We start from the raw sequence: 9,453 nt of genomic DNA, 5'->3' as shown, positions 1-9,453 counted from the left end.
CAAAAATAAAGATAAACAAATTTGGAGGACCCTTTAATCTTTGTGAATCGCCAGATATAATTTAGACATCAAAAAACTTTCTAATCCAAAGGCATTTTTTAAAAAAGTAGAGTCTGTAGGTCATGAAGGGCCTCAGAAGTGATCTAGAACAGGCAGGGAAGAAAGCCTGGGCCAGCCTCTAACTCAGAACTCAGGATTCCTGGCCCAACTCTGGCCTGGGCCTAATTTGAGGACTTCTGTGACCCTCCTCTCTCAGGCCCTTTGGTTTACCATTATGAAAACTGATAACCCTTCGTTTTTTTCTTTTTTAATTGGGGATTATTGGGGAAAAGTGTGTTTTTCCAGGATCCATCAGCTCCAAGTGAAGCAGTTGTTTCAATCTAGTTGTGGAGGGCGTAGCTCAGTGGCCCATGCGGGGATCGAACCGGCAACCTTGGTGTTATGAGCACTACTCTCTAACCAACTGAGCTAACCGGCCACGCCAATGATAACCCTGCTTTTCCTCAGGTAGGTATGGGGCTTAACAATATGATAAAAGTACATTAATCTGTGGCCCACTGGTGTTGGGTATTTTTCCACTACCTGACAAAAGCTTTCATGTATATAATATTTAATGCAGGAGATTAAAATTGCTACTGTTACATATTCAACAAAAAAAAAGAAAGAAAAAGAAAAAGAAAGCCTGGGCCATTGGGGAGTAAGGGCGGGTGGTACTCAAAGAGGTACTTACTGTCTTTTGACTTTAGGCTTTAAATGTTTCAGACACTGACTTCTGATGTTTCAGTCTCATCTTTCACACTGCTTCCTTTAATGTCTTTTCATCAGCCTTTTCTGCCATGTCAATTTAAAGGCTTTAAAATTGGGGGGAGGGGAATTTCCATTTCCACCTATGAAGGATTAACTGCTACAGGGATTGCCTTTCCACCATAAATAGCTGGAACATCAGGCAACATATATGAAATGCTAATTTTCAGACATTAGGCATCAGGCAGCGTAGAACTGGATGGCTGCGTGAACCCCTATATCTACCCAAGGCAACTAACTGCCTTGAGGCGGACTCCAAGGCACAGCACAGGGGAAAGGGAGCCAGCGTCTTGTTGAGTCCTGGAGAAAGGTCAGTTAGTTTGGCAACTATAGCCTCACAAGCAGAATTGAGAGAGAGATAATCAGAAAAAGAGGGTCTAGAAATCTGCATAAGAACCCCCTTGAGCTTTTGCTGAATACCAATCTGTGTATGCACAGGGTGAGCCCCTTGTTGCTGGGTGTGAATATCTTCTGAGGAAAGACTTATTACTGAGAAATTGTAAAGTGAACAATTCCCAGAAATTGCATAGGACTGAAAGATGTTTGAATTTCTTCCATTTAGTGTGGAGAAATCTGGTTGAATACTTAGCCCTTCAATAGAGGTCTGAGAAGGGCCATGCCTTAGATGGGAAGCTAAATTAGCTCTAGAAATAAGGCTATTCTAGAAGCTCCCTAAAAAAGCTTAAAAACAAGCTTCAACACAGTAAAACTGCAACGGACCTGATTGCCTACCAGAAAAAGTCACACATTCTTTAAAGGGATACAACAAAATCTAGCACCAAATAATATATAATTCATAACCTTCATTATCCAATTAAAAAATCACCATACATCAAGGAAATAGAAAATGTGACCCATAGCCGGCAAAAAATTAGTAAATGAAACAGCTCCTGACATAACAGAGATAATAAAATTAGCACACATGTATGCTAAAATAACTGTTATAAATATGCAGTGTATGCTCCCAAAGATATAAGACAATATAAATATGAGGAAGTAAGAAAAGAAAGATATGAATAATCTCAAATAGAACTTCCAGAGATGAAAATTTTAATATTTTAAATAAAATTTATACTGAAAAAAAGAATCCTGAAGAAGTAGAAAAAAAGGAAAAAAGAATGAGACAAGTAGAAAACCAATAGCAAAATTGTAGTAGATATAAACCTGGCTATATCAATAATTGCATTAAAGGTAAATGGTCCAAACACTGCAAATCCAAAGCAGAGATTGTCAGACAGAATAAAAAAAGCAAAACCCAACTGATTGTTTAAAATGTAGTATATACCAGGCTGCCAAAAAAATGTATACACATTTTAAGAGATGTTATCTATGCTCAAGCAGTAGTTTGCCATAATCAGAAGTGTCTGGACACTGATGGTAACCACTTTGAGTACCTCTTGTAATTGCAGAAGTCAAACATGACTTGTATTCATCTTTTGTTATAGATATATATTGAGTATTATAATTTTAGTATAGTTTTTTTCTTTCTTAAAATGCATATACATTTTTTGGCACCCTCTGTGTATGCATATATATGTAATATAATATAATATATATGTTATATGTTATATATAATATATATGCCATAGAATATTATTTAGCTATAAAAAATGAAATTCTGATACATGCTACAACATGGATATACTGTGAAAATGTTAGACTAAATGTAAAAAGCAGACACAAAAGGACAAATATTTCTACTTATATGAAGCACCTGGAATAAACAAATTCATAGAAGAATAGAGGTTACCAGGGGCTGGAGGTTGGCGATAGTAAAAATTATTGTTTAACAGGTACAGAGTTTCTGTTTGGATTGGTTTTTAAATTACGGAAATGGTAGTGGTGATGGTTGCACAGCAATGTAAATGTAGTTAGTGCTACTAAAATGTACACTTAAAATGATTAAAAATGGTCAGTTTTATGTTGTGCATATTTTACCACATAAAACCATAATATATAATTAATATTTTAAATTAAAAAATGTAAAAAAAAAGCAAGATCCGACTCTATGCCATCTATAATAAACTCATTATAAATATAATGGCACAGATAAATAAAATAGTAATAAAGTAATATACCATGCAAACACTAATCAAAAGATAGTTGAAATGTCTCTATTTATATCAGAAAAATAGGAATTCAGAACAAGGGATAAAAACATATTTCATAATTATTGTGGGGTCAATTCATCAGGAAGATATAATAATGATCTTAAATATTCATACACTTATAAACACAGATTCAAAATACATGAAGCAAAAATTGATAAAATGGAGGGGAAAAATAGACAAATCTATGATTATAGTTGGAGAGTTCAACACTCCTCTTTCAGTAGTTGATAGATCAGGGAGACAGCACTAACAACACTATAGGTTATCAGTTCTTAATTCTTTTGTACAGCTGAATATTATTCCATGGTATAGATACACCACATTCTACTTATCTATTCATTAGTTGATGGACATTTGGGTTGTTTTCACTTTTCTGATTATTATGAATAATGCTATTATGAACATTCATGTACAAGATTTTATGTGGACATATATTTTCATTTCTTTTTAGTATACACCAGGAGTAGAATGGCTGGGTCATATGGTAACTCTATGTTAAACTTCCAAACTGTTTTCCATAGTGGTGGTCATTTTACATTCCCCTCAGCAATGTACAAGCATTCCATTTTCTCCACATCCTCACTGACACTTGTGATTGTCTGTCTTTTTTTTTTTTTTAAAGATTTTTTATTGGGGAATTGGGGGATGGGAACAGCACTGGGGAACTGGGGGAAGGGGAACAGACAAGTTGCTGTCCTCTTGTTCTTCAGTCTAGTTGTAGAGGACGTTGCTTCACTGGCCCAAGTTGGCACCATCATTGCACTGTTTCCCGGGCGAGACAGATCAGTCGCCGGCTTCTGGATGGCTGCTCACTGCGGCTGCTGGCTGCTCACGCTGGCTGCTGGCCACACACAGTAGCCCATGGCAACCCACTGCCACAGGGGCTGCAGCCTACGTCGTCGCCGGCGACTCATGGCAGCCCAGCTCCAGGTTGAGCTGTTGTTCAGCATCTTAGCTGTGGAGGGCAGTGTCACTGGCCCTCATATGTGGGATCCGAACTGGGGCCCTCTGGCGTCCCAAGCCAGTTCTTAACCATCGCGCCACTCGGCTGGCCCTGTCTGTCTTTTTAATTAAAATAAAAGTAAGAATAAGATAGGCTTAATACTTGAAAATCAATCATATTAATAGACTTAAAAAGAAAAACTATATGATCATCTCAATAGATGCAGAAAAAGCACTTGACAAAATTCAATATCTATTATTAATTAAAAAAAAAACAACTCTCAGCACATTACAAATAGAAACTTCCACAACTTAATAAAGAACATCACTATAGCTGACATCACACTTAATGGTGAAAGATTGAATGCTTTTTTCTTAAGATTAGGCAAAAAGCAAGGCTGTATACTTCTTTTACTTCTATTCAACATTGTACTGGGAGTCCTAATCAGTAGAATAAAATTAAGAAAATGAAGTAAAAGAGTTCTGAGCAACAGGGTCACCGGTTCGATTGCTGGCCTGAGCTGAGCTGCCGCTGAGCTGGCAACAGGTGGCAGGATGGCTCAGCTAAAAAAAAAAAAAAAAGAAGAAGTAAAAGGCATACAGATTGCAAAAGAAGTAACACTGTATTTACTCACAGAAAACATGTACATGGAAAAGTTTAAGAAATCTCCAAAAACACTACAAGATCTAATAAGCAGGTTTATAAAAATTACAGGAAATAATGTCAGTATACAGAAATCCATTGTTATACAAGCAACAGACAATTAGCGATTAAAAATGTTAAATACCATTTACAACAGCATTAAAAACATAATGTACTTAAGAAAAACTTTAACAAGAAATGTACTAGATTTGTACACTGAAAACCACAAGACTACTGAGAAAATTTAAAGAAGGTCTCATAACTGGAGAAATATACTATGTTCAATATTTTTTACCAGTATTAAAATGTGACTTTTCCCCAAACTTACCTATAGATTCAATACAATGCTGATTAAAACCCTAGAAAACTTTTTGTTTAGAAGTTGACAAGCTGATTATAAATTTATATGGAAATGCAAAAAATGTAAAATAGAAAGTACAATTTTGAAAAAGAAGAACAAAGTTGGGGGAGATACCCTACCTGTTTCAAGATTTACTATAAAGCTACATTCATCAAGATTACGGTGCCAGTATAAGAATAGACACAGGGATCAATAGGACAGAATAAGAGTCCAAAGATAGACCCACACATAAAGGATCATTTGATTTTTGACAAAGACGTACCAATGTAACTCAATAATGAAATAATTGTATTTTCCATAGATGATAATGGAACACTTGTATTTCCAGTTGCAAAAATATAAACCTTGACTCCTGATCTTACACTATATTCAAAACTTACCTTTAAATGGATTTAGTCCTACATGAATGGGCTAAAATAATAAGACTTCTAAAAGAAAATCTTTGTCACCTTCACTTAGGCAAAGATTGTTTTTTATTTTTTTTAAGATGGGATGCAAAAAGCATGAACCAAAAGAGAAAGAACTGAAATTGGACTTCAACACATGTAAAACTTTTTCTCTTAAAATGATACTGTTAAGAAAATCGAATTCAGGCCATGGATTTTTGTTAAATATTTGCAGAACACAATCCTGATAAAGGACTTATATCCAGAAAATATAAAGAATGTTACAACTCATAATCAACTCATGAAAAATGGGCAACAGATTTCAACAGACATTTCATCAGAGAAGCTGTATGAACAACAAATAAGCACATGAAAAAAATGCTCAGCATCCAAAATCACTAGTCATTAAGGAAGTACTGGTTAAAACCATGATGATATATCACCATATGCCTATGGGAAGGGCTCCAATTTGAAGACTTACGAGTACAACACTAAATGTTGGCAAGGGTGTGGAATAACGGGAAATCTCATAGACTGCTAGTAGGAATGTAAAACAGCACATCCATTTCGTCAAAGAGCTTGGCCATTTCTTAAAACATTGAATATGCACTGATCATTTACCCTAGCAATTTCACTAAGTATACCGAAGAGAAATGAAAACAGATGTTCCCCCAAAACATTTCTACACGAATGGTCATAACAGCTTCAACGTAATTAAAATTTGAAAAAAAGCCAATGTCCATCAACAAATGAATGGATAAACAAATTTGGTATAGCTACTCAACAGACTACTACTGAGCAGTAAATAGAAATGCACAACTACAATAGGCTATAACAGTGATGAATCTCAAAAACATCATGTTGGGCCAGCCGAGTGGCTCAGTTGGTTGGGAGCGCGAGCTCTGAGCAACAGGGTTGCTGGTTCGATTCCCATGTGGACCAGTGAGCTGCACCCGAACTGAGCTGCCAACAGGTGGCAGGATGGCTCAGCTGGTGAGAGCACGTGCTCCTAACAAGGTTGCCGGTTCAATTCCCCCATGGGATGGTGAGCTACGCCCACTCACAGCTAAGATTGAACACAGCATCTTGAGATGAGCTGCCGTCAGGCAGCCAGATGGTGACTGGACTTGGAGCTGAGCTAGCTGCGCCCTCCACAACCAAGATTGAAGGACAAAAACTTGGCTGTTTCCCTTCCCCGATTCCCCAATACTGTTCCCCTTCCCCAATTCCCCAATAAAATCTTAAAGAAAAAAAAAATCATGCGAGCAAAAGAAGCCAGGCATACAATGCATGGTTACGTTTATATGACATGCTAGAAAAGACCAGAGTAATCTAAATTTAGTAACCAAAATCAGATTAGGGGTTACATGGATCTGGGAGTGGGAGTGGCTGACTGGAATGGAGAAAATAGAACTTTGCAGGGTAACAGAAATATGCTGTATCTTGATTTAGAGTAGTTACATAGGTGTAACTCATTTGTCAACATTCATGAAAATGTACATCTAAAATAGATGCATTTCTGTTGAATATAAACTGTACCTTAAGGAAGTTGTTTTTTGGGCCGGCTGAGTGGCTCAGCTGGTTAAGAGTTGGCTTAAGAGCGCGAGCTCTGAGCAACAGGGCCGTAGGTTCAATTCCCACCTGGGCCAGTGACACTGTGCCCGAGTTGAGCTGTTGCTGAGCTGCCAACAGGTGACAGGATGGCTCAGCTGGTGTAACAAGATTGCCTGTTCGATGGTGGGCTACACCCACCTGCACTAAGACTGAACTTGGCACCTTGAGCTGAGCTGCCACCCAGATGGCTCAGTGGATAGAACGTGTGCTCTTAACAACAAGGCTGCTGGTTCGACTCCCACAGGGGATGGTGGTTACTCCCACCCGCAACTAAGATTGAACACAGCACCTTGAGCTTAGAGGCCACGAGCTGCCGACGGACAGCCAGATGGCGACTGGCGCCCTCCACAACTAAGATTGAAGAACAACAACTTGGCTGGTCCCCTTCCTCAATTTCCCAACACTGTTCCCCTCCCCCAATTCCCCAATAAAATCTTAAAAAAAAAAAGGTTTTTTTTGTTTTATTTTGTGTTTTTTTTTTTAAGAATTGTACAGAAGGCTATATCATTTTGGAAACTAAGTTTGGAGTTATTCTCCCCACCTGCTTTGCTATCTCCTTTCTCCCTGCTCTAAAGCCATGGCCTTCTTTTATTTGCCGGCTCTCCAAATATTTGGAAAGGTCTCTATCAATGGTTTCCTTCACCACCCACCTCTATCAAAGTCTCCTCTCCTCTGGGTTAAACATTGCCAGTTCTCCAGCTATTCACATTTGATGTAGTTTCTACTCCTCATAAAAGCGGAGCTGGTAAAAGTGTGTGGCTTGTGCAGGAGAGGAAAGATCTGGAAGGGTGGTGGATTCCCCAAACATACGGAAGGTGTTCAAAGGGCGGGGCAACCAAACCGAACAAACAAAAATGTAAGTGTTTATAGTGGAGGGGTGAAGAGGGGCCCAAATTCTGCAAGGCCACGTAAGCCGAGGTCAAGGTTCTGTTTCTTCCAAGGTAGGTTTTAGGAGGGAGGTGATGGGACCTACCCCAGGGCAGCCTTCCTGCATTGGGCCCAGAGAATTTCCTTCAGTTAGTTTCCTCTGCTGCACACATCAGGGTTCCACCATCTCGGTCGCTCCATCATCCACGACACAACTTCTCTTTTCAAATTTCCTGCACCCTGGGAAGCACAGTGGCTTTCCAACAGCTTTTATATTTTGTTTTATCTCCTGTGCTCTCTTCTCTTTCCCAGGAATACTGGCTCGCCTAAACGGATGTAAACACCGTATTGATCGTTTGTTTTCTCACCTGTAAAATGAGAAGAGCAATTGTAATAGTTGCAAAGTGTTGCTGTGATGATGAAATGTGTTAATATATGTGAAATGCTTTAACGCCTATAGTAAACACTCTTTAAGTATTTTCTTCTATTTACCCAAAGATAAAGAAGAAAATCTTACAAGCGTCCACATAGAAAGAAAAAGTGGTCAGTAAAGGAAAGGAAACAGGTTGGCGTGAAATTCTACTTTGCAACAGTAGAAGATACGAGGCAGTGGAATGCATTTTCAAATTAGAAATCCTGTGACCAGTTGCTATATATTTTACTTGTCAGAATGAAAGGTATTATTACATGTATGGAAAATGCATTCCCTGCCATATAGTAAGCATTCTGTGAGGGTTTTCGTTGTTATTATTATTACGTAGGGCCACAGCCTGAGACTTCTAATCTACCATTCTGAATTGTAACTATAATATCTTACACTTGCATTCCACACACCACCATCCACTTACACTCCTTCACCTGACCCATCTTCCTTTTTGTTCTTGCCCACTTACATTTCAATTATTCTAGCCCCAGGAAGCCTGGAAGGGCCTCACATTCTGTCTAAATTAATGGAGTATCTCTTCCATTTGCCAGATTTGTATTAGATATCCTCAAATTTCTATTAAGAGAGCAGTAAAAAAGAAAAAAGAAAAAAGAATATATTTGGCCTATTCAAAATCTTAGGAAATATAAGAATCCTGGAAAATACCGAAGCCAGAAAAGATTTTGCCTGTTTCATGAGGAAATCTCCCTTGCTTTTATTTAATTCTTAAACTTCTAATGGCATCAAAAAGGATCTTATACAATTGGAAAGTTGGTTGTTTTGTGATTCGAATTATTTTTCTGTAGCTATTCCATTCATTGATTCAATTATTTCTTTAAAAACCCAAATAATTCATTATTGTTAAATTAGAGATTGTTTACAAAAATGGCAATTTGAAAATTTTAAATTTAGACTCTTTTTTGAAGAGTTTAGAAAAACTATCTAAAGCACATTTGTGAAGAATTTTATGTCTGCATTTTTTTACATAATAATTTAAAGGAAAAAGTAATTCTTATGTTTTTGATTCAGGGGCATGAGTCATCAAATTGTTATTTTTCTAAAAGCTATTTGATGTTCTACTAGCTTTTGAATCCTTTAAAACTTTTCAATGTCTATTTTTCCATTCATTAAAGACTTGTTCTTTGTGTGGGTTTTATCAGTCAAGTATGTGTCTTATATTTAACCCATACTTGTCAAATTGAGCTATTGCTTGAACAGGCCCACTTTTACCACAGGGTCATTGCACTGATGCTTTTCTCTGCCTGGAGCCCTCTTTCTTAGATACCTTCATGGCTAACTTA

At 37.6% G+C, this 9,453-nt stretch overlaps 1 non-coding gene across 1 annotated transcript; it reads right to left on the bottom strand.

The window, feature by feature from the left end:
* Window positions 1-404: 404 nt before the first annotated feature.
* Window positions 405-478, bottom strand: TRNAM-CAU (transfer RNA methionine (anticodon CAU)). Its single transcript has one exon. It is a non-coding gene; the product is annotated as a tRNA-Met (tRNA).
* Window positions 479-9,453: the final 8,975 nt, after the last annotated feature.

Source organism: Hipposideros armiger, unplaced genomic scaffold (genome assembly GCF_001890085.2).
Source record: "Hipposideros armiger isolate ML-2016 unplaced genomic scaffold, ASM189008v1 scaffold_584, whole genome shotgun sequence".
In the NCBI taxonomy this organism is placed as follows: Eukaryota; Metazoa; Chordata; class Mammalia; order Chiroptera; family Hipposideridae; genus Hipposideros; species Hipposideros armiger.
The sequence above is the reverse complement of the archived record's forward strand: the minus strand, read 5'-3'. Positions and strand labels throughout refer to the sequence as shown.